Raw genomic sequence first — 25,937 nt, 5'->3', positions numbered from 1 at the left:
CCCGCTCTCCTGCCGAGAATGTGGGAGCAGGAGAGGGAGCCCCAGGAGGCAGCTCCACCCCATTCTGGTTCCTTGGGGGAGAGAGGCAATTTCTTGGGCCGGCAGGGTGGAGAGCCAGCTTTTCGAGGAGGGAGAGCAGGCCAGGCCTCCGGTTTAGGGAGACCTGCCAATGTGTCCTCTTCCTCAAGCCCAGTTCTGAGAAAGCCTTCCCTCTCCTGCCTCCCCTCCCCCACCCCCAGCTGCGGACCCCCTTCTCCCGAAATGCCTAGCGCCTGCCCAGGGCCCCCTCTGGGATGCCCAGGAGCCAGGGCAGGGGTCTGGCTCCCCCAGCCCACCCGCGTCCCCCAGGGGAGAGGGGGAAACCTTTATCTTTGCTCTCAGAATCCAGCCACAGGCTGCCACCTGCCCGTGCCCCACGTGCACACAGCTTCCTCATTCCAAGAACTCAGACGCCAGGCTTCTGTCCAGGCTTTTCCACGTCTTCATCGGCTGTTGGCAAAGAATCCCGAAAGGAGAGGAGCAACAATTGCCTCCACCGGGCCAGCGAGTCAGTGTCCGGGGCGTCCTGAGGAGGGACCCTGAGGGAGCGGCGGTTACTGGGCACCAGCAAACACACAGCGGGAGCCGGGTGAGGTCCCGCGGCAGGAGGTGGTTTCTGAGCCTGATAAAATCGCAAAAAGGTCATCAGCAGCTGATCATGAACTTTCTCTCTGGGCCCCAGATCCTAGAAGAGCCTCTGAGTGGGTGGCAGGAGAATGAGAGTCTCGGGATTTTTCTCATTGGGGTTCCTTATACTCCTTTCAATGGCCTTGGGGGTCCCCTCCTACTTCCTCTACACCCCTGCCTCCCCTGCACAACCAAGTGGGACCAGGAACAGGGGTCTCCCCTTGGAGGCTAGGCTGGCAGCAGCAGGTCAGCCCTGCTGGGGACTCCGCCCCTGCCCTCAGGCTCTGCTCTGTGGCACATGCGTGTGAGTGTCACATGGCGGACTACCCAAGGCTCTGAGAAGCCCCCGCCTGAGTGATGGGCCTTCAGTGCCTGCCCCTTGAGTGGTTATTGTCTTCCCCTCGGATGTTGGGGTCCCCCAGACCAAGATGGCCTCCGGGATAGGACCCAGTGTGACTGGTCTTTGCCCCCAGGCCCAGTAGCAGGAGGCAGCCAGTGGCTCGGGTTCGAGTCTTACCTCCACCACTTTCCAACTGTGTGGCCTGCGTCGCACGAATTTGCCCCTCTGTGCCTCAGTTTCCTCCTCTGTAAAACGAGCAGGACAATGGCCTATTTCACAGGACTGTGGTGACGCGAACTGGGATAATCCACTTAGAACAGTGCCAGGCACGTAGTAGGTGCTCAGTAAAGGCCACCTGTTGTATTCCTGTCCCCTCCTGGCGTTCCTTCCTGAGCTATGAAGGATTCTGGGATTGGGGCCAGCGAGGCTTTCTCCCCAAGATGACCTGATCCTTCAGGAGACTCGAGGGGAGAAGGGGGCCCTCACAGCTGCCTCCAGGCCCCTGGGGGTTGTGGCCACTCTGGAAAGCCCCAACTCACCACACTGTTTGGATTGGGTTTCTATTCCCAACACTGGTGAGAGGCCTGCTATTTATGGGCCCCCATCCCACCCCCTGGACGGCCAGACAGTGCGTGGGCTGGGGACCACATGGCTGGCAGCCTGCTACCCCCACCCCAGCCGGCACTGTGACCGGGGCACGTTTCACACGATGGTTACTCTGCCCACTTGGCAGTGGCTTTCCCAGCTGTCTGCCCCCTCCCCCGGGAGGAGAAGCAGAGATGAAGGGACGACATGCGGGGGGTCACCTGCCTGTTCATCCTGGCCTCTGGCTTCTTGGGAACATGAGGATGATACACACACCCCCCTTCTCATCTCGCCTCACATGGTGTCTAGCGTGGTTACAGTACGGGCTCTGGAGCTAGACTGCCTCGGTTCAAGTTCAGTTTCAGGCCCTGGTTAGGTGTGACCTTAGGTAGTACCCGAAGCCCCTGGTGCCTCAGTTTCCCTCAACTATAAGGTAGAGCAAGGGCCAGTACCTGTCTCACAGGGTCATTCCGAGGGTTAAAGAAATCGACGCAGGTGAGGGGCTTGGCACCGAGTTGTGCACATCGAAAGCACTGGGTCCAAGTTGGAGTTCTTAGCCCTCCGGGGTCTGGAACAGGGTGGCAATCCTGGCTACGTATGGGCCCCCTATCTGATCACGTGGCTCCTGTGCCACACCAGGCAGGATCGCTGCCCCCTGTGCACGGAGGAGCGGAGCCCGCAGTGGGGGAAGTGACCTCTCCAAGCACACAGCTGGGGACGGCAGAACCCCGGCCTTCTCAGGCTCTTCCCCGCCCAGGGGCTGCGTCTTGATCTCTAACCAGTGGAGCCCTCCCCGGCCCCTCATCAAATAGGTAAGGAGCTCCACTGGCCATCCCAGCAAGAGGAGGCGGGGACCCTGACAGGTGTGTGTCCGGGGGCCGGCCTGCCCCTGGGCGGTGCCTGCAGCCGCCCCTCGGGAGGGGGCTATTTTTAGCGTGTGGTGTTTGCCCAGCGACAGGGGATATTTGCGAAGGGTCCGTCTGGTGGTCTCCCTCGGCTTCCAACTGGAAACAGCTCTCGGATGTGCAGCTGAAGGGCTGAGAGCAGGAGGCTTTGGCCAGCCTCTTCCCTCCTTTATAAAATGTGGCCGTTTCTTCTTCCCGTCCACCCTTCTGCCAAGCCCACAGCTTCTGTCCCTGGCTCCCCGCCGTGACGATGGTGACAGCCTGCCCAGGTCTGGTGAGATGAGCAAATCAGGCGAAGTGTGGTTTCCTGGCCCTGGCCGGCGTCTTCCCTCCACTAATAAACCTGTGGCTAACCACCCGTGGCCTGCGCTCCGTGGGTTAGAGCACCACGCCAACGAGGCCAAGGTCAGGCTCTGCCCCAGCCAGGCCAGCATTGCAGCGAGGCGCACTTGGTCCCACAGCCTCAGCCTGCAGCCCTCGCCTGTGCCGCTGGGACTGGAGGTCAGGCCCAGGGAGGGTGTGGGCGCCTCTGTGCCCCCGGCCCTGAGCTGGTCCACCAACCGCTGCTGGGCCAGGCTAGGCACTTTCTTATGGGAAGGGTGACCTGTATGTTGGTGAGGAAACCCTGGAGACCAAGAAGTGTGCCAGGCCACTGAGTCTGTCTGGGGAGACCATTGGAGAGGCAGTGGTGTGGTGATTACGGGAACAGACGGTTGGGGTTCAAATCCCTGACGGGACACTTAGTATTGGTAGTTATATAACCACTGTGCCTCAGTGTCCTCGCCTGTGAAATGGGGATGGCCACAGGCCTCTCGCGAGGGTGAAGTGAGCCAAGGCTTGATAGCAGGTAGAACGGCAGCTGCTCCGTAAGTGTTAGCTTTTGTCATCATTGTAGTATCTCAACCCCGACACCTGTCCCATGGCCTGTGTACCTGTCATCTCTGGCCCTGCCTCCCCCCGCACCTCCATTTCTCACAGACACCTTCCCTTGGACCAAGCCAAGCCTTCATGGCCCCACACCTCTGTGCTGTTGAAGCCCAGATCACGTGACGGCCCCCACCTCACCCCCGACTCCTGCCAGAAGGAAGCCCAGGGACCTGGGAGCAGGCTGGCACCGGGCAGGTGCCCTCTGCTGCTGCGGCTCCTGCCCAGGAGGCGCGGCCCCTGAGCTCAGGTCTATAAATACGGTACCTGGGAGGGGCGGCTTTAATTTGCACTTTACCTATTGGTGTTTACTTTGCTATTTCCAATATGGCAATTTAATTCTGCAGGGCGCCTGGCTGGGGGGGCCCGGGGCGTGCGGTTACCTGACCACACCAGGAGTGACTCCTGCGTCCCTGACAGCTCTGCACACAGATGCCCCAGGGTCGCCATGGCCGGTGCGGTCCCAGGTGCGGGCACGCGTGGGGGGCTTGGCTGGGCATGGAGAACTTCTGTACCGAGACCCATGCTCCTCCCTCTTCATGGGCTCCTTCCCCTGACAGCGGCCAGCATCTCCCTTCTCCACGGCTCTCCTTGCCTGAGCCCGGGCCTCCCTCTCTGCTGGGTGATGCCCTCCTCCAGCCTCCCGGGGGCTCCCTCCAGGCCTCTCTGAGGGCCAAGCAGCCAGTTAGGGGGCTGCCTCTGAGCACCCCCACCGGCAGCTTGTTCTCTTCTAAATTTCTGTATTTTGTCTTTTCTATGCAATTATGCACTCCCTGAGGACAGGGCCATGTCTCCCCTTAGGTTGGGGCTCCCTGAGGACAGGGTCATGTCTCCCCTTAGATTGGGGCTCCCTGAGGACCGGGTCATGTCTCCCCTTAGATTGGGGCTCCCTGAGGACAGAGAATGTGCTTTTCCCTCAGGTTAGGGGTTTTCTGAGGTCTGGGGCTATTCCTGCCGCTAGGGCTCCCCCAGGGGCAGAAGCTGAATCTCTCCTATGTCTGTCTTCTCCCTTCCCACCGTCCCCAGGGCCTACACCCCTAGGAGGCTTTGACCCGACTGGACTTCCTCTGGTCTGGCCGGTCCATTAGGGCCACCCACGGTGTGCTGGTCCCATCCGCACAGCAGCACTGGCCGGCGGGGCCGCGCCATGCCTTTTGTGGGCCACAGGCACCTCTGCTCTGTGGGCCTCTTCCTCCATAAACAAATATATTTATCTTTCTTCCAATGCAGTCGTAAACTGTACAACTGCATTGGAAGAAAGATAAATATATTCATGTTATATATGAAAATATTTTCTTTGACTTAAAACATCACTCTTTCCTCTGATTTTAAAATAAATCAGAGCGTTTTCATGGGCCCCTGAACGTCTCATGGGCCAGCACTGTGCCTGCCGTGTACAGTGATCCGTTGGGCCCGCGCGGAGGAGCCGGAAGGAGCCTGGCATCCTGCGTCAGCACGCCTTTCCCTGACCCTTAGCTCCCGTAAGCCTCCCAAAGTCCCTGGGAGCCCGTCAGGGCCCGAATTCCTGCCCCACACTATCAGCGCCATCACGGCTACTGTTAGAGGCCACAGCCACAGCAGGGTCCCCTCGACAGCCGTGCCAGGCTCTGCGCTGAGCACACTGTCACCTCTGTCTTATCTAATCCTCACAGCTATCCTGCGAGGCAGGCACTTGTGACTAGTATTTCCCATTTCACAGATAAGGAACAGGAGGCCCAGAGGGAAGAAGTGACGGGTTCAAGGTCACCCAGCCGGTCAGTGCTCGGGTGGGGGATGGGGCTGGGGAATGGAGGGACCCAGAGGTCCTGGCATCAGCAAGTCTAGGTCCTTCCATCAGTCTCTCCTTCACCGTGTTACCTCTGCCCCGGTCCTTTGCTTTTTCTCGTCCTCTTGCTGTCTGTGTCTGCTCTCCTCTGCGTGTCTGTGAGGCTTCTGCCCTCTGCTTTCTTCTCTCCTTCTCTTCACCTGCTTCCCGTCCTCCGCTGGTCTCTTGCACTCCGTTCCCACCCCAGGCTCTGTCTGCCTGCCATTCCATGTCTCCCGTTGTCTTTCTCCCTTTCCCATTAATCTGAGACATGACAGTGGCCGGCCCAGCAGGGACTGCATATTTCTCAGACAAATTACCCCACAAAGGTGCAGAGAGCCGCTTCAAGGGAACGTTAGGGGCCTGGCCCTGCCATGCGTGCTGTGGAGGGGGAGAGGGAGGCCCAGGCGCTGGTCAGGTGGGCGCCCTGACCCACAGCTGGCCGGGAGGGGCTCCGTGCTGAGCTGGGGAAGGGAGCAGGGAAGGGTTGTTGTGCGGACTGGGCTCTGGCTCTGCTTGGCTTTCAAGCAGCATGTCTTTCTTCCAAAGCCAACCCTTTGATCCCTGGAGACATAAAAGGAGCCATCTGCATCTGTTTTCCTACAGGTAGTGGGGGGGGGGGGGGGGGGGAGGGGAGGGGAGGGAAAGGGGGAGGGCAGCCAGCATCTGGGGGTGCTGAGAGGGGCTGCTACACTTGGCCTCTTGAGCCCTGGGTTTGAGCCCCACCTCTGAGCCTCTGGCGAGGGGACCTCTCTGTCAATGGGCATAGGGGATAACTGACTAACAATTAAGATGGCGTGTTGTAACTAAAAAGCCCGGTAAAGGGGCTTTGAGGGGTTGGGTGGGCCAGGAGCAGAGCCGTGTGGTCTCTAAGTAACTCCCAGGGCTTCGTTCCCTGAGGTGACTCACTCCTCCAGGAAGCCTTCTAGATTAGCCCCAGCCCCCAGGGTCCCTCTCAGCCCCGAACCCTTTACTTCTCAGGCGCCTTGTTCACGTTCCCTGTCAGAATGGGTGCTGGTCATTTCCATCTCTCCAACACATCAGAGGGTGGCTAAGGGCAGGCCAGGCCCCAGATGGAGTGCACTGGACATCCTTGGTCATAATAATGCTCTCTCGTGGTCATGAGGAACCTCTGATTTTCTTTTTAAAAAAATATTTTTATTGATTATCAGAGAGGAAAGGAGAGAGAGAGAGAGAGAGAGAGAGAGAGAGAGAGAGAGAGAGAGAGAGAGAGAGATATTGATGTGAGAGATTGATGTGAGAGAGAAACATTGATCAGTTGCCTTCTGTAAGTGCCCCAACTGGGGATCAATCCTGCAACCCAGGTATGTGCCCTGACCAGGAATCGAACCGGCAACCTTTTGGTGCCCAGGATGATGTTCAACCAACTGAGCCACTCCGACTGGGCAAGGAACCTCTGATTTTTAAAGCACTTTGGCAAATGCTCTAGCACTTGATCCTCGCCCTGCCCAGTGGCGAAGGCAGGGCAGGGATTAGCGTCCCCATTTTATAGGCAGAGAAACTGAGGTTCAAAGAGGCCAAGTAATTGGTAAGAAGCCCAGAGCCTGCCTGCAATTCACATTGTACAATAGGGACACCGAAGCAGAGGACAGTGGAGACAGCTTAACAGAAACCCGGTCCGGGTTCAAACCTAAGCTTCTAGGTTTTCGCTTCCAAACCTTAGTGACTGGACCACTCTCCTGACCTCCGCACAAGAGACCCATATTCAGGGGACACTGGGCTTTCAGAACGAGCTCAGAAGCCCCAGGGCGATCCCAGGGGGCCTGCCAGGTAGCTTGCTGGGTTAGAGCTCCATGCTTTGGGGTCCCAGATGTGCCCGAGTGGCCCTGCCCGGAGGAAAGGCCACTGGTCTTGCCACAGGTGGCATGAGGCAGAGAGATGGGCTTGCTGCAAACCCCTGTCCACTTCTCTCCTCCCTTGCATGCCATGCCAAGTGCATGGCTATGCCTTTGGCTGTCAGGATCAGGGAGCAGCAAGGGACAAGGACAGTGGGCTGGTCCCATGGGATTGTCCCACAGGCTCCCTCTCCCCCAACCCTGACTCCACCCTCCTTTCAGACAACAAGGAGTGTCTCACGTGTGGTCTGAGGACTCACCCCGGTGTGAAGACCTCTTTCCAGCCACCTCCGCTCTCAAGACCTCTGACTCTGACTCAGAATCCTCCAGAGTCCTTGATCTGGGACTTGTACCCGCTGAGCCCCGGGGCCGCGGGATTCGTGTCCCCGCCTGGGGGCTATGTTTTGTCTACGACAGACGCCGCGTTTATTATGCACTGATCCGTCTCCCCATTTTATTAATGAAGGAGGCCTGTTCCCGAGATCATCAGAATGCCCAGTGCTTCTGTACTGATAGAGTGCCAGTGAAGGGCAGGGACCTGACATTTGAGTCAGAGGCTGCAACTGACAGAGGGAGCTGGTAGGATCTGCAGGACAATGTTTGAAATAATGGGAAGAGTTCGGGGGCTGTGCTTACTGTCATCACAGATTCCTGAGGGTTTGGGCTCCCAAGCTGGAGGCACTTAGAATCGTCCTGGGACTCTTCTGTGGCACACACAGGACACACACACACACACACACACACACACACACACACACACACAGGCACATTGGCATGCTTGTGCCCACACACACCCAGAAGAATCAGCCTCAGGGCCTGCGGTGGTGTGAACTGTGGCTAATCCATCCCTTTAGGCCCCGTTTATCTCCTGACTCCAGGCAGCTTGGTTTCTCCCTGGGGGCTGTTCCCTGGGAGCCCTTCCCACATGGGCTGTAAACGGGGTGACATGCAGGGACTTACAGTCTAGGCCGGAGAGGAGACCTGTGGACTGAAATCATAGGCCCAGCAGTGCATGGCATGCGCTGTGGGCAGGGGCGGGGTCCAGAGCAGAACCGGGACCTCGTGGAAGGCACACGGCCCTGGGACAGTCTCCGGGTGGAGGGTTTATTTGGGCGCCCCCTTGCTAGGATAACTTTTTCTCCTCTGTAGGACGGCAAGGACTACCAGGCTTCTAGCAGCTGACTGTCTTCACGTCTCTTGTATTTTGCTGTAAACTTCATGTTTGGGTCTATTTTTTGCTGGCAGATTTATCTCTGTAATTAGACTTGGCTTCCGCTGGTGTTACAATTAGTATGCATTCCTTAGGAAGGTACCCCAACAGATGGAGGGGCTCCACTGTGGGCCTGGAGCTGGGGAAAGCTCTCCTGGGAGGCAGTGACAGCCACCGAGGGTCCCTGAGGTGTGCCCGTCACCCGGTAACTGAGAATCACGGCATCTGGCAGGTCCTAGGAAGACGGTAAATAGGAGTGAAACATCCTGGCACGTCTGGCCTCCAGCCCGGGATGGAGGATGCAGCTCATGGACTCAAAAGCCATTGGTGCTGGTCTTACCCAATGCCTTCATGTATTGAGGGAGGGCTGTGGGGGAGGAGGGGACTACTTTGGCCAATGACTTCCTGGCCTCTCCCTTCTCCTCTCTGGGTCTCAGTCTCCTTATCCATAAAATGGAGCACGTGGCCTCCATGAGCTCCAAGGCTCCAAGATGTACCAGACCAGAACATTCCTCCCTGGCCGCTGAGGCCTCAGGAGATGGGATGGAGCCAGAGAGAAGAGGAGAAGCTGTGGCTCCAAGACCAGGAGGCGCCTGGTCGGAGGGGGGGGGCGGGGAGGGGAGAGGGCAGAAAGCAGCGAAGTTAGTGCTGTGCCCTCCACCCCAGCTATTTTTACCCGAGAACACTGGGCTGCAAGAGGCCTGGCTAAAAATACCAGCAGCCCAAGCCCTGAGCATCCTCTCCCCAGAGAGGCGGGGTGGGGGCTGGCAAGGAGCAGGGTGTGGGGACCGGGAGTTTGAAGGGCCATTCATCCTCTCCTTCCAGGGACTGGGGTGCCTCGAGAGTGACTGGGAAGGAGACCCCTCCTTTCAGAGAGCCCTTGCCTCCAGATAGCCCAAGAATAAGCTTATTTTTGTCATTTTTGGTAATCCCAGCCAGCCCTGTCCACACGAGTACACGCTTTCTCCCCCCCCCTCACCCGCCCCCCACAATGTAGTCAGAGTCTGCTACCATTATTTTGTGCTCTTTTTCACTTATTCTTTCATAAACATTTTAGGTTGGTTGCTATGTGGTCTTCATATTTGTCATTCTTAATGGCTGCATAATATTCCATCCAAGGGACTCTTTTTAATTCCCTGATCATTGGGGGTTTGATGGCTTCCAGTTTTCCATTATTATAAATAAAACTGCCCTGGACATCTTTATGCTTGTGGCTTTTTCCTTCTCATTAATTATTCCTGTAAGATAAGTGCCCAGGTCCGCAGGCAAGGCTGTTTCTGTGCGCCGTTTGATGTGGCTTGCCAAACCGCCTTCCAAAGAAAATGAAGGAGGCTTAATGTAAGGATCCATCCCACACTGAAGCCACGTGCAGTCAGGCTTCGGGGAAACCGGAGCTGGGAGCCAACAGGAACTCCGACAGCTGCCTCCTGCTCCCAGGGGCCGCCTCGTTCCAGCTTCTCTGCTTTCCCGGCTCCATCTCTTTTTCCCTAGCTTTCTTCTTCCTCCTCCTCCTCCTCCTCCTCCTCCTCCTCCTCCTCCTCCTCCTCCTCCTCCTCCTCCTCCTTTTCTTTTGACATAGCAGAGCTATCAGGTTGGAGTACACACCGTTTTCTAACCAACCGCTCACACGTTCGGAGGGCTCACTTTGTCCCAGCACTGTGCTGATGCCTGCATTGAGGATCTATGGTGTAGAGATTCTAACTATGCCCAGTTAGAGAACCTGAGGCATGGGAAGACTAAGTAACTTGTTCAAAGATGCAGTCAATAACTGGTGGGACCAGGTCCCACCTCACTGACTTACTTCACTTCACACAGGTACTCAGGACCAAGTCTCCCTGGAAGCACAAGCCACCATCACCAGCCTATCATTTCTGTGTCTCTGAGTTAAAAATGTTTCGGTCTATAATTACATACAATAAAATGCACAAGTTTAAGTGTGGCATTGTATGCCTTGGACAACCATACATGCTTATGTTATATACACTTATGTAATTCACACTCCAATTAAGATATAGAACACTTATATCACCGCAGAAAGTACCTTGAGCCGCTTTGCGGTCATCAGCAAGCATTCGTTTTGCCTGTGGCATGTGAATTTATATTCAGAAGAGGGAGAATCTGATTGGCTCAGGCTAGCCTGTGGATTAGAACCCTGTATGTCAAGGTCCAATCACCTGTGATGGGGGCGGGACCAGACAGGAGGCGGCTGGGCCATGAGGGCAGGTGGACAGACCACCCCCAAGTCCCAGAATTGAGCTGTGCTAAAAACTATCAAAGAGCAGTGCAATTGGTGTGAATGCTAACTTGTTTCTTTGATTATTTGTAAGGCGGAGCATGATTCCGCATGTTCCTTTCTGTTTGTGTGTGCTGTCCGCATCTGCCCATCTGAGTCATGCTATATATCTTAGAGGCTGAAGGCCACACAGAGCAGCCATGTGCAGCAGGGGCCGCCGTGGAGCGAGGATGGTTTCTCACGAAGCGACTTCTCCTTCGTCCTGAAGGCCTGGGGGCTTCCACTGGCTTCCTGGTCGGTGTTTCTGAGAAACCACCTTCTCCCTCCCAACCCGGCATGTTTCTTGGACGAGGCCATCTTTAACGGGGGCCTCTCCAGCCAGGGGGATCTCTGCATTTGCGGAGGGAGGATCGCTCCCTCTCCTCTCAGTCTCTTCTTCCGAACACCTGTCCCCTAGGAGTTCTCAGGGGCCCGATTCTCTGCTCACCCTGCGGGACGCACCCTTGAGCTGCATCCCACGTCTGCTCTTGGTTGTCTGAGACCTTTCTTTCCTTCACCGATTCTGCGCTGACTATGTACACACTTTTGCTTCTGAGCCCCCAGGGAGAGAGTTTCAGCATCTGCACCGCTCTCTGTGGAAATGCTCTTGTTCTTTTAAGAAGCCAGGGTCCTCTCCCACCCAGACCCTGTGGGTGACAAAGGGCCCACCTCTATAGTTCTGAGGCCAGAGCCTTCCATCAGGGGTTACGGCCTGGGGGATGGCCTCCTACAAAGTAAACCGTGCAGCTGCCACAGGCAGGAGGGCTCTAGGCCTGGCCAGAGACACGTGTTGAGGACACTAGAGGTGCTGAGGCAGGAGAAGGCACTGTGGCCAGCCTTTAACGAAGGCTTTGGCGCACTGAACTGCCTGCTCTCACCAGCTGTTCCCAGCTATAGATTAGCTTGGTGTGTGTGTGTGTGTGTGTGTGTGTGTGTGTGTGTGTGTGTGTGTGTGTTTGGGGCGGGGGGGGGGGGGGGGGCAGGTGAGGGGAGGTGGCCCAGGGTCCTTTGTACTATCTAGCTCTCTAAAGCCAGAAATTCAGGTTTACCTGTGGAATCCCACCTGTGACCTTGACCTCTGCAATCCAGCACTCTATCCCAGCCTCTGGCACCCAGCACATGCCCAGTGCTTTGGGCTGCAGTGGATGGTCAGTGGCCTCCTCTTGGGTGGTCTCTGCTATGCCTTGCAGATGCGTAGGAGCTGCCCATAGGTGTGAGGTCAATAGAGTCAGTAGGAAATGGTGCTCCTACCTGCTGGCGCCATAGGAAGCTGGATGGCTGTGCAAAGCCCAGGCTGCTTGTTACCCATGGGCCACCCTTCTCCTTTTACGCTGAGCCACAGGTCAGTGTTGTTTTTGAAATCCCTGCCCAACATGGTCCTTCCTACCTCACAGGATTGGCAGACGGAATGTCCTGGGGCTGGCCGTTTGTTTCCTGTGGCTGAGACCTCCGACTGTTCCTTTATATCTAGTCTCCTCTTCCGTGGTGAGAGAAGTTTTAGTTGGGTACAAAGGACTACATGTTTCTGCTTCCCTTGCAGTTACATGTGCCCTGTGACTAGGTCCTGGCCAGTGAGACAGCAAGGAAGGAGCACTCCCTTCATCGTTCCCTTTCTCACTAGCTGGATGCAAAGGCGATGGCAGGAACTGAGCAGTCACTTTGGACCACACAGTGACAGCTGCAGATGAGGAAGACAGAGCAACACGATTGAAGGAAGCTGGATACCTGACACCAGTAAGCTACCACATCATCGTGGACTAGCTGCTTGGATGTGTATGTGTGAGAGAGTTTAACTTCTATCCTGTATAAGCCTCTGTTTGGGGGCTTAAACAACTGGACCTACATATAGACTCACTGTTGTCTCAGTGGACTGGCCACATCTGGCCTGTGTGGATATGTCTGTCACTGGTGAGGCTGGGGATCCCATGTTTTGGGAGACTATGACTTTGGCAGCCATCAGTAGAGTCTCCCTCCCAGTATTCACACCCTCACCCTTGTGTGGTCTCCATGCACAATGACTGGACCTGACCGGATGACTTGCTTTGGCCGATGGGGCATGAGCAAGCGTGATGAACGCAGAGCATTTGCCTCCTGGGACTTGTCCTCTCAGATCACTGGCTCGTGGTGTGATCCTTCTGCAAACCCAGCTGTCAATCTTGAGAAGCCCAGACTAGCCATAAGGAGAAGCCACATGGGGGAGAACTGAGGCCCCGACCTCAGCCCCTGCTGACCCTGCACCGACTTGCCAGGGTGGGGGTGGAGCCATCCTGGAGCAGGAATGAGCTGTCCCTGTCACACCCTATCCAACCTGCAGCATTGGGATCAAATAAATACTTGTTGCTTTAAGCCACTAACTTTTGGGGTAGCTTGTTATGCAGCATTAGGTGACTGAAACATATGTGGATGGCCCAGGCCTTTGAAAAACTCTAAATCCCCTGTGCTTCCTTTGACACCAGAATGCCAAATGCGTCTTCCGCACGACTTGACACTGAAACCCTGCACAGGAAGTGGCTGGCACTTTGGAAATACATCGTGACCCTTCCCTCCAGAACACCGTGCCCCTCCCTCACCCCCTGGCCGGTAAGTGATCACTTGGCTTCGTGCTTGAATTTGTAGCTCTGACGTGAGGACAGGTTCCATGGACCACCTCTGCTTCTCCTAAAGCTGCTGAAGTGCCAAGTCTCTCAGTGAAGGGTTTGAGGGCCGTCTTTGTCAGGCCCGGGCCGCACGTGTCAGCAATGGACCCCCTAGCACCCGTGTGAGTAAATGCTGAGGGAATGAATGAATTGTGAACAAAAAGTGGCTCATCTGGATCAAAGCAGAACGTCAGGTGAGAGGGGTATAGAGGGGTCTCCAGATTGGAGGGTCAGTAGAGAGTCTAGTTCTAATGCAAAATTGCTTTGGGAATGTTTTTAACGCTTTTAAAATATAATTATAGTAGCTAACATTATTGAGTTCTTATCCTGTGCCAAGCACTGTGCAAAGTGCTTTTTTTGCAATTATCGTCTCAACAACTCCGGGAGGTAAGTATGAGAACTTTCATCCCATTTTATAGATGGGAAAGTTGGGGCCCAGAGAGGTTGGGTAACTTGCCTGAGCAGGGATGGGAAGATTTGAACTCAGACAGTCTGGCACCAGCACCCAAGGGCATAGCCACCACATTCTGACAAACAACAGGAGCCCCATATTCCACCCTTGGAGAAAAGGCCGGGGCCTGTCCTGCCTCAGGGCACAGTGCCAACCCTTCATCCATGTGCTCCTGGGACCTTGCAAAGCCCAGGTCAGAAGAGAAAGGAAAGGGGAGTGAGTCTGGGGTCCATGTGCCAGGCAGCAGGGGCACCAGCCTTGGGACGCAGAGATGGCACTGCCTGCCCTGCCCCAGCACCTTCACTGGCCGTGCCCACTTACTCTTCAGAAACGAGCCTGGCTATTCACACATGTCCCTAATGCCAGGTTCCAAGAAAGCCACCTAAATACCTGGTATTTGAGATGTAAAGAGACCGGCTCCCTGTACTTAGTGCTTCGCTAACTTTTCCAATTATAGCACCCTATTTTCCAAAGTCTAAAATGGACAGACGTTATAACTGTCTTGGGCCCCAAGGTTTCAGAAACACCGTTCAGGCTCCTGAAATACAATCGTATATTTTAGACTAATTCCTAAAGGGCCGAGTGGAGTTATCTTTAACATCTGCCAGCACTCACATGGGTCTGGTCTTTGTTTGCAAACAGCCTGGAGTTAGGCACGTGGAGACCTCAGGTGGTACCAGCTCAGTGCTGGGCTGGGCGGGGAGACGTGAGAAGCCAGGTCCCAGGCTCAGACGGAGTTGAGGTGGGAGAACGGGAAATGCAGCCCTGTCCTTGGGGAGCTCAGTCTGCGGGGAGACACAGCCCTGCCCTCAGGGAGCCCCAGTCTGAGGGGAGCTCTGCCCGAGGAAGCCCCCAGTCTGAAGGAGGAGGCAGGACCCGGACAAAACCCCGGCAGAGGACCTTGGAGTTGGCTAGGGAGGGTTTTGTTCCGCCAGCTCTGCTGTCACAGGGCGGGCAGGTGCCAGAGGAAGGTCTGTGGGGAGGCTGCCTGAGCCCTGTGCTCCCAGGCCTGGAAGCAGGCAGAGCAGGTAGGCGGGGGCAAGGCCTGAACTTGAATCGCTCCCTGGAGCCTGTGTGGCTTCAGGCCTGCCAGCCGGGGCACTTTCTGCTTGATCCTGGCTGCCGTTATTAAACATTTATTGTGTAAGGGAGATGTGCTTTCCTGGTGGCCAGTGGACTTGATGAGTAAATGGACTAGAACTAAGCCGAGAGAGAAACAGTGAGGGCTTCAGAAAAGCGAATGCCTCCCTTGCCTGACAACTCCCAGGGAGGGTGAGCTATAAAGGGTTGGCCTGAGACTCCTTTTTCCGAAGATTGGAGAGCCACTAGCCTGGCAGCCAGGCCCCTGACGGCCCGTGAACAGACAGCACACAGCGACGGGGGGCTTGTGGAAGATAAAGGGAAAACTGGGAATTTGAAGATGGCCTGTGTAGGGGACAGAGTCCTGGCCTAGCAGCCGAAGCTCTGGGTTCAAGACAGCTCAGCTCTTAATGTGCAGGGCATCACCTCGGAAATAGGGAGAGGCACCCCGCCCCCTCCCCAGAGGTCAGTGCCTGGAAGAAAAGGAGAGGAGGGAAGAGTTCCGGGGAAGACACAACCCAGAGACTCCAGAGACAGAGCCGCCAGCCAGCTGGGCCTGGAGAGGCAGGGTTTATCCTTCCCCACCCACCTCATTTTCACCCAGAGGAGGCCAAGGGCTCCTGGGGTAGGAACCGGGAGGGAGCCGTCCTGGGCCCGGACAGAGACCAGAACTGGGTGGGTTCTCCGCCGTTCCCTAGAACACCCTGCGAGGCAGTGACAGCCCTTCGCGCCCTGAGTCTTGCAGGCCAAACAGAGTGGGTGCCTACAGGGCCAGCAAGGTGTCCCTGCGGCACTGGCCAGGCCATTTTTTTCTCTGGGTGGGGAAGCAAGCTGCCCTGACCCTCTTCATGTAGGAAGACCAAGAGAGAGGGCTTGTTTTGGTCTGGAGAGGGCCCCTCCTCAGACTGGGAGCTTTAGTCCTGGGAAACTCCACACGGCAGAGATCTGGGTCTGCCTTGTACACTGTTTCCTCCCCAAAGCCTAAGACCAGGCCTGGCACATGGTAGGTGCTCAAGAAAAAAGGATTAAGTTAGAGTCCATTACCCCCCCCCCCTTTCCCCCCTATTTTCCTTTTAACACTAATTCAGAACTCATTTCTTACCAAAAAACCTTGTTAAAGCTTTCCCACCCTAGCCAGTTTGGCTCAGTGGATAGAGCATCGGCCTGCAGACTGAAGGGTCCTGGATTTGATTCCGGTCAAGGGCACATGCCTAGGTTGCAGGCTTGATCCCCACTGGGGACCGTACAGGAGGCAGGCAATCAATGATTCTCTCTCATCATTGATGTTTCTACCTCTCTCTCCCTCTCCCCTCCTCTCTGAAATAAAAAAAATATATTAAAATAAAAAAGCTTTCCCAACTTCAGTGACAACTACCCCACAGCAGTAAATATCAAATTCATTTCCCAATACAATCAATTGAATTCTAACTGGCTATTTTGAAAGGGAAAAACGATGAACTTAGGCTATTGTCATTGCTGTATAGCAAGCCCTATGCTAGGTGCTTTACAGACATTACATTGCTTAATCCTTTCAGACATTACCTTGTTGAATGCCGAGGCTTGGGGAAATTATGTAGTGCACTCAAGTTTATACCTCTAGGAAGTTGCACAGCCAGGATTCAAACACTCCCGACTCAACCCCTTTCCCACCTTTTCTGCTGAATTCCATGGAATTGTTTCGTTCCAATTAGGTGTGTGATCCAAGAGGTAATTCCACAAAGACTTGTTTCGTTCCTATGTGTGCCCAGGGCTGGACAGGGTGCCCAAGAAGTCCCAGTCCCTAGAGCCACCGGGCCCAGGGACAGACGAGCCCTGGGCCTGATGGAAGGCCCTGTGACAGGTGACCGGGTCTTCCCGTGGCTGCGGTTCCCAGCAAATGCTGGCTCTGCCATCCAGGCCAACGGCGCTTTATCCTCCCAACCAGAGCACATCCAGACTTGTCTGTTTCCCCCAGAAAGTAACCTCTTAGCGTTCAGAGTCAGCAGCCAAGAACTGGACTGGCCCCTCCTGGGGGAACACCACCCCTCCAGGTCCCCAATGCCACGAGTGGATGGTGGGGATGGGGGCTCACTATTCCACCTTGTTCTTTCCCGACCCTTCCACCCGCTGATCGGAAGGGACTCACTCCGCGGGCTGCCCATCTCGGAACTCTGCGTTTGCGGACACGTTATTTGTGGCCATTCCCATTACTGCGTATGTGCGTAAATGTCTCATCACCCCGTTATTATTATCTCCTAACAGGCACCAGGCGCTGGCCATAAATTCTTTCTAATCTTCATGAAAACTCCACCATTATTACCCACTTCTGTTTATAGGAAGGCTAAGGCTTGGAACGTGGAGAGACCATGCATCCTGCCCAAGGCCACTTAAACTTGTAAATGTCAGAACGCAGATTTGAATCTAGAGCTGTTGGCTCCAAAGAAGTTCTCTGAGCTGAGCTTTTATCAAAATATGCTGAAAAAATTTTTACGTGTTTTTTTTTTTTTTTTTTTAAGTCATCCTTGCAACAAAGCCATGACTGGGAATGAGGCAGGCCTCTGTGCCTCACTGTGGCGCTACGTGTGCCAAGGACTTTTCCAGAAAGACAGCAGGAGGGGCCCCCGCCTGCCCGGGACAGTCCCGAGGAAGGAGCACAGGGGGGAAGTTTGCTTGTCACTGTATTCTCTTCAGTACGAGTCCTTCTTTCCTTCCTTGTTCTTTTCACCTTTTCAAAAACATTGAAAATAATGTTTAAATCCAACAAAGCAGGGTCCCCTTGCTGGGCCTCCTGTGAATCAGGCCTCCGGGGTTGGGTCTCGGGAAGCCGTATTTTCACAAGCATCCTCAGCAGGCGCCGGAGGCTCTGACCCAGCCTCCCAGAGGCCCGAGAGAGCCTCGTCTCACCCGGCTGTGCCCTCTTCCCTTGGTCCTGAGTCCTCAGCTCGGGATGCCAGCTCCGTGCTGTTCCTCTCCTTAGTGTCGCCCCACAGACCTTTTCCAGTCAGATGTCATGAGCCCCAGACCTGCTGATAAGCCAGCACCACCCGAGGATGCAGCCCCTGTGCTCTGTAGCCCCACTAAAGCTCAGAGGTCACCCACTCTCAGGCCTTGCCATCCCCCACACCTCACCTGCAACCCCTCACACTTCGCCTGCCATCCCTCACACCTCGCCTGCCACCCCCCATACCTGGCCCTGCCACCCCCTACACCTGGCCTGCCACCCCCAGTCCTCAGACCCCTCAGCCTCCAAGGTCAGCCAGGCCTACCTTGTTAGGGTTCCCTCAGATAAACGATAACCTCCCAACCATTCTGTTCTGCTACTTGGCTCTTCCATGTCATGATCTCTGGGGACCTGTTGGCATTCCACAGCGGTGGACGGGGAGCGGCACAGCACGTCCCTGTGTCGTGGGTTGTCATCTGCCTGGGAGTGATGTGAGCACGACTCGGGGGCCAGACAAACAGGGACAAGTCCTTAATCTCCGTGATGTGCGGATGGAAGGAGATGAGACGTGTAGAGCCCGCACATACGACAATGCTCTCAGGATTGTCACTATCGTTCGACGCTCAGAGGGAAGATTATAATCGATATCTGGGCCCTGGAGTTAGATAACTTGGCATCCAGTCCCCACTTTGCATCCTTCAGCTCTCTGACTAACTTCCCAAAGCCTCATTTTTCCCATCTGTAAAATGGGGATAACGCCTGCATCACAGGAAGGTGGAGGATGGTGTCTGGCACCAAGCAGATGCTCAACAAACATTCACAGGACAAACAACTGGATGAAAATGGGGCAGAAGCAGGCCTGATGAGCAGAGGTGTGTGGCTTCTGGTGAGGGTCTATGGGCACCTCTGGGATGGGGTAGGGGCGGGCTGGTCCGGGCCCTCTTCCCTCACAGCACCCAGGGCGATCACAGCCCAAGGAAGCCCCTAGACTGCCCAGGTATTCACGAGGGTGGGACCAGGCCTGCCCCCCGGGCCAGGTGTGCACCAGTCAGTACCATCTGTGTACCCCTTCTGCTCAGCGGCTGGACCGCGGGAAGCCAACCACAGTCAGAGCCACATCATTCACACTCAGGAGGAAGCATCACCTCAATGGCCGACGTCTCCTTGGCCATGCGGTGGGCGAGGGGTCTCACGAGGGACGTAGCCTGAAGGAGAACAGAACGAGCAAAGTACAGCGTGTGCGGTTGCACCGCTGGGCCTGGGCTCCTGCAGGCCCTGCTCACCGCCGTGGGGCAGCTGCCACCAGGCCTCCGGGTGCCTCCTTCCATGCCAGGGGAGCCCCTCCAGGCCTGCTTTTTGGAGGGTGAGGCAGCCTTTCCGGGGTGCTCTCCTGAGGAAACAGGAGGAGGAAAAGGAAGGTCACATCTGAGCCTCTTGCCCTGGGGCTAGTTTCCAGGACCAGAGATTGGTAGGTGCCTACCTGTGGGCACAATTAACTCGTTTATGCTTTAGCTCATTGTTAAACATTTTTATAACAGTTTATTTGAACCGAAACGGAAGATATGCCAGGAGCAAGATTTCAAATGCTCCTCAGTTCATCTTTTATTTACCTGCCCGAGCTGCCCTTGATAGACTGAAAACCCCAAAGGGCCAAGAGGCCATCTCTTATCTTATTATCATGCCTAGGGGGTAGGTAGGGGAACCCCGAGCGCAACACTGTCATTATTAATATCCCCAGAGCTCAAGGGACCATACAGTGGCTAGGCTGATTAAGCACACCCGATGGTCTAGGCACCGCACGAAGCACTTCCCAGGTGTTAACTCATTTCATCCCCACGACACCTCCGTGAGGTCCATCTATTACGACCTTCATGCATAGAGAGTAAACTGAGGCACAGAGCGATTGAGTGACTTGTCCACAGTCACACAACTAGGAGCCTCTGAAGGCACAGCTGTACCCAGTGTTCTGGATCCTGAATCCACGCTCAGCCACGCCATGAGCACGTGGTGGGCATCTGTGGAGTGACTGCCGGCGTGACCAACATGCAGACGTGCAGGCACAAGGTGGGGCCGGGCCGAGGGGACCAGGCCTGGGTTTCAGGGCTGATTTGGGCCTGAAGTCAGCAGCTTGGCATCCAAAAGTGTCCCAGCTCTGGCTCCTCCTCTGTCTGCCACCCACCTGGCCCGCAGAGGCAGCCTGAACAGGACACTGTTGCTAGGGCCTTAGCAGGGGTGCCCTGCCTAACAATCCCTGCCCCCTGTGGGAACCTGGCCTCTCCTGGCCACGTCCATCAAGGTGATCCGGTGTGGCCTGGCTGCAGCTGCCCCCAAGGCATTGGGCCAGGCGTGCATCTCTGTCCCCATCCTGACTCCTCTGGCCTTCTTGAATAATCTGTGATTAAGAAAATGGACTCCAGGGTCAGACTGCCTGAGTTCCAATCCTGGCTCTGCTGTGTGGCCTTGGGCATGTTACTTAACCTCTCTGTACCTCAGCTTCTCATCCTTCAAATGGAAATCAAAACAGATTGCTGTAATATGGCTGTGAGGGTTAAATGAGTTACCTAAAACATGTAAAAGGCATAGAACCGTGGTACATCTCACACAATGTATAAGTCTTTGTGAATGTTATTATATACCTTCTTGCCCACGCATTTGGATTATTGGCTAAATAGCCAATACGGGGGCGGTGGTGGCGCGGGGGGGGGGGGGGGGGGGGAGCGTGTCGGCAGGGCAAAGTGATGAGGGTCCATAGTCAGCTTCACTAAACACCAGAGCTGAGCTGCCAGGATACCTCCTTGCTCTCATGTGAAGTTTTCATGGTTGGGAGGGGTGGGGAGAAGTTCTGCTCCTTCGCACCCTGATTCCTGCAGATCTCATGCGGGTGTTGTCTCACCCTCTATGAGGCTCAAAGCCAGCATCACTGCGTTCGATACTTAGCGCTCAGGTACACTGACCACAGGCACAGCTTTCTACCTGATGTAGTTGAATGGATTTTTAAAAATCTTGGTCCAAGTTGTTTATGCACGTAAGAGTCACACAGCTGTACAAGGTGCCTTACAAACAGCCGTCTCCCTCAGCAGGCGTGATCACAGTCAACTGCCACGGCAGATTCTTCTGGCGCCTCTGCCACAACTCACGTGCGCAGCCTTCCCTAGCCCTAACCTCCCCTGCCTTGGTCTCCCCGTCATCTGGTTAGATGGGAATGGGACGTGGCCTTGTACCAGCATTGACATCAGGGTCGAGCCATTTAGTAAACTGATTGTTTTCTATTTCCTTTGCACTACTTTTATTCTCCCTGGAACTGATGACGGTCCTTTTGGTTGTTTGCTTCACTTTTTATGAACTTAGAACTAATGCAGGGGATTCTCACTTATAATGACAATACCAGCGGACACCTACTGAGCACTTTCTATGTGCCAGGCACTCTGCTAAGAACTTTCCATGTATTAACTCATTTAATCCTTACATTAGCCCTCTGAGGTTATGCTATTTTGATCTCACTAGAGGCCTGGTGCACAAATTTGTGCACAAGTGGGGTCTGGCCAGCCCACCCTGATGGGGGTCCACTGGGGGTGGGGCCGGCAGGGGGGAGGGGCTGTGGGAGTGCTCCAGGGCATGTCCAGCCAGTCTTGCTCAGTCCTGATGGGCCGGACCCCAGCAGCAAGCTAACCTACCAGTTGGAGCGTCTGCCCCCTGGTGGTCAGTGCACATCATAGCGACTGGTCAACCGGTTGACTGTCTGCCCCCTAGTGGTCGGTGCACATCATAGCCAGTGGTTAAGCACCATTAGCATATCATTAGCATATTATGCTTTGATTGGTTGAACGGACGACCAGACACTTAGCATATTAGGCTTTTATTATAGAGGATTTTTCAGATGAAAAAACTGAGGTACAGAGAGGGTAAGCAACTTGCCCACAGTCCCAGAGCAAGTAAGTGGCAGAGCCAGGAGGTGACTCCAGGCTCTCCCCACTGAGGCCTGTGCCACCTGGCCCCGGGAGCGCCTCGCGCTGTTTCTGTCTCTCCAGCTGACTGGACGCTGGGTGAGGGCAGCCCCTGTGTCCTGCTCCTCTGCAAGCCTGGAGGCAGCTGGACCCGGAAGACCCTCCGGTGCTGGTCCTGCCCTGGGCTGCCTACTTGTCCACATGCTCCTCCACCCTGGGCCTCACGGGTGGGAGGGCAGGGCAGGGAGTGCAGCTGGTGTGGGTACAGCTGGGTCTTCAGGGGCTCAGAAAGGCCAATGAAGTGCCTCAAGGCCTCACCACCAGGGGACATGGGTCCAAACTCCCTCCTCTGGCTACAAGTCCAAGGCTGTCCCTAACGTGCTAGGCTGCCTCCTACAGGCACAGACCCACACATTGCACACACTAACGTGCAAACATATATACAGTATACATTATTCACTTCTACTCGTTTTGCACTCACATTTATTTGCACACGAGCATATTATATACACATATATACAGATATAATTGCATCTCATATGCACATCCACACAGATAGGCACCACACATCCACACATAATACACAGGCATGCCAATTTACACAGATTCATATATCCACAAACATATGTTTACACAGACACATTATACAAAGACATAATACCTTACTTACAAACCCATGCATATTATATCTACACACATACAGGCAAAAACACATAAACATGTAAATATATGCACATACACACATAAACACACACCCAGATTTGCATAACACAGAGGTATTTTCACATGTTAAAACAAAAATGTTTGTACATGTCACACAAAACAAATAACAATACACACAACACACGTGCAAACATGTAGAAGCACATGCCCATACCCACAAATGCAAAAACTTGTACAAATACATGCACACTATGTGCACACACATGTGCCTGCCTGACCTGGTGTAGGGGGAGCTGTGGGAGAAGGCCGGTGTTCAGGTCCTGCAGTCACCAGCTGAGTTGGGTGAGTGTTTCCTGACTTCCCCCCGGGGTTAATCATAGTGCACCTCCCTGGGGCTGGCTGGGCAGCAGTCACCTTACATTTGCAGTGGGGACCCAGGGGCTATACAGTCTGTGGAAGGGTGAGGGTCCCCAGACCTCCTGTCTTCCTCTGATCCCCACTCAGGGCTAGCCCTGACCACGCACCCAGAAAGGCCCAAGAAGCTGCGCGATTATGCTCTTGATGGAGGCTTGGCCAAGCGAGTTAACTTTTGTTAAAGGAGAGAGAGGATTAGAATCTGAGTCTGTCAGAACCCAAAGCTACCACGCCATGCTGGTCCACACCTGTGAGAGTCTAGGCTGCCCCTACCTGAGGCTGTGCGCACAGTAGGTGCTATATCAATGTGTGTGGAGTGGACAAGTCACTGATCTGAAGGATAGCAGCACTCTAAGTGTTCGGGGTCCCTGCCTTCCTCATCCCCAGCCCAGATATCCAGCCTCAGTATCTCCTGGAGGCCACCAGCTCAGGTAGGCCCTTTGCCCCCCCTCTCCCACCCCCCACTGGAGCCCCCCAGGTTTGTTCCCTTCCTCTCCCCCTTGGCCTCCTTCCCCGGCCTTTTCTCCTTCCCCAGCCTGGTCTCCCACCACCAGCAGCACTCCCCAGACACATTCCTCTCCCTCAGACATTCATTTCAAGGGCTCGCAATTTCTCTGCAGGATTTGATTTGCCGCTCAGGCATTTCCTCGAGTGGCCCCTTGGTGTTTGCCCTCATCCAGATGGCATCCAGATGCAAACAGGCTCCTTCCCCTGGCTCTGGCTCCTCAGCTGGGGAAAATTAATCCTGACCCCCACCTCACACCCACCTCCCGCATCACTGGCTTTGTTTCTTGGGCCTGAGGTCAGAGCTCAGGTTAACACCTCGGCCTGCTTCTTTCCTCAAAGCCAGGGCTTCTAGCTGTCTTATTATCTGCCTCTCTCCCCAGCCTTTGTTCAGTTCAACAGGTAATTGCTCTGGGAGCCAAAGCAAATGTCAGCATGAGAGTGAGGGTGCTGAGATGCAGTCTGGCCCTGGCAGGGAGGGAGAGCGGGGTGTGTGGTGTGTTCAGGAAGCAGGTATGGAGCACCCTGGACCTCCAGCCGAGGTCCGCAGAAATGACCAAATCCAGATGAGGAAACCAAGGTGCAGAGAGGGGCACAGATAAGAATCATGCAGATGGTTACTGACCAATGTCCATGTGCAACAACAATATATACAGATCCGCTCATTTAGTCCTGTGAGCTGGGCATGATTATCCCCATTTTACAGATGAGGAAACTGAGGCCCAGAATGGGGAGAAAAACTAACCGGAGCAACCATCTACAGAATAACTTCTCTGTGCCAGGCATTAGAGGGAGATCAGCTAACCTTGAGGACTGGACATAACTGTCCTCATTTTATAGGTAAGATAACTGAGGCTCACAGAGGCTTAGTAATGCATACAAGACCACATGGCTATTTAAGTGGCAGAACGTGGCTCCAAACCAAAGGCTTTCAAAGCCCACGGGGCCTCCTGTGCGGCCTGGCTGGGTCAGCGGCAGGGTGGGCTTTCAGGTGCTTTCTCCAGAGCCCTACCCTGGCACGGTGAGGCCTCCCTGGTGAGAAACATCACCAGGAGCCTGCAGGACAGTCCTGGGGAGAAGTCCCTGTGCCTGGGAAAGCCGTACTGTTCCTCAGAGGCCAAGCCCAGGCCTCCCAACCCTCTGTCCAGGGCCGCTCTCGGCCTGGCAGTGGGCCACAGAGGCCACCCCAGCTGGCCAGCTCTCAGCTGCCCCGAGAGAGGTGGCTGAGGCCCGTGCTGATCTTCACCCCAACCCTCTGCTTCCCCTTAAAGTTAATATTTACACACTCTCCACCCTGCGGCTGCAACGCTGCCGTGGACATCAAAGTGGCCGGGAGGGCTTCCCTGGGCCCTGGGCCCCCTAGATCCCTTTCGGGCTCTGAGTGAGGCCCATCGGACTCCAGGCAGACGGGCAGTCATGCTGTGCCCTGGTGGACTTTACTCTTCACTGTGTACAAGCTTCCTTGACCAAAAAATGGGGCATTTGGCCCAGGCTCAAGGCTGCCACGCAGGCATTTCCTAGAACCACTGGGCAACGAATCCTAGGGGTGAGGAGTGAGGGCCAGTCAGGCTGTGGCCCTGCTGAAACTCAGGTAGCCGTGGGATGCTGGCCAGTCCTGGGGAGACGTGTCGGCCAGCAGGACCTGCCGGGTGCTCCCGGCGTGGGCCCGAGGCGTGTGTCCCAGGGGGAGCACACCTACCCCTCTGGCCTGCCCAGCCCCACACGCCTGAGCTGACACACGGGGCACATGAAGGCTGGCATTTCTCACCGGCCTGCCTCCCCGGACTCCTCCCTCAGGTGGCCTCCCAGGGTGCTGAGGTGGGGGGTGCCAGCGCTGGCTGGCCTCGCCTCTCCCCACTCCCTTTCCTTTGCCTGTTGTCCTTGTGAGCTTGGTTCTGCAGCAGACGGACAGAAAACCTGGGATCCCAGGGTCTCTGAGCTGGGCTCCTCCCCCAGAGGGCCAGGGGTGCTGGGTTGAACTTTGCACCCGGAGAGCTTTAGGGGAGACCCCAGGCCCAGTGGAGGCGAATCAGCTCTGCAGCCTCCAGGCAGCCAGATCGCGCCCTGGGGTCCTTGGGTGGCCGCCTCCTGGGGAAGCGTAGGGTAAATGTCTGAGAATTACAGTGATGGTCCGAGGGGCGGGGCATCGTCTCCAGCTGCATGCCGGTGGCCAGGTAGCCTGGGAAGGGACACTGTGGCCGGCACGCCAGGCCCTGCAGGTTAATGTTTGACCTGGATCCATGTGTTTTTCCACTGGGTATTTTTATCCTCTGTACCTGGCAGTGGGCAGCCGGGCGCCCTCTTCTGTGGGCACAGGGGGAGGGAGTGGGTGCCCTGCTGGGGTTGCTCTGGGCAAGGCAGGGCTGCAGAGCGGCCAGAGGGGCCCGCTAGGGAGTGAGGGGCAGGAGTGAGAGAGAACGGGGTCCGGAGCAGGGCAGCTCTCTGCCCCTCAGCCACATCCCTGGCCCTGTCCTGCCCCACTGCCCCCCGCCAGCCCCAGCTCTCCTGCCCCTGGCAGGCCTGGCAGAGGTAAGGGGAAGAACGAGATGTGGGGGAGACCAAGAGAACCTTCCAGGGCTCCGCAGCTCTTCAGGAAGGTTAAACATGCCCCCCACCCCACCTGCTACCCACATTGGCAATGCATCACTCTCAGATCCTGGACACCACAGGTTAGAGATTTCTCCCTCCTAGACACACTGTGGTCCTACCCGGATGGCGGGAGTAAGTCAGAGCTGACGGAGGCCACCCACCCCTCAGGCCTAT

The sequence above is a fragment of the Cnephaeus nilssonii genome, assembly GCF_951640355.1.
Source record: "Cnephaeus nilssonii genome assembly, chromosome: 9".
NCBI classification, from domain to species: domain Eukaryota; kingdom Metazoa; phylum Chordata; class Mammalia; order Chiroptera; family Vespertilionidae; genus Cnephaeus; species Cnephaeus nilssonii.
Note: the sequence above shows the minus strand (reverse complement) of the source record.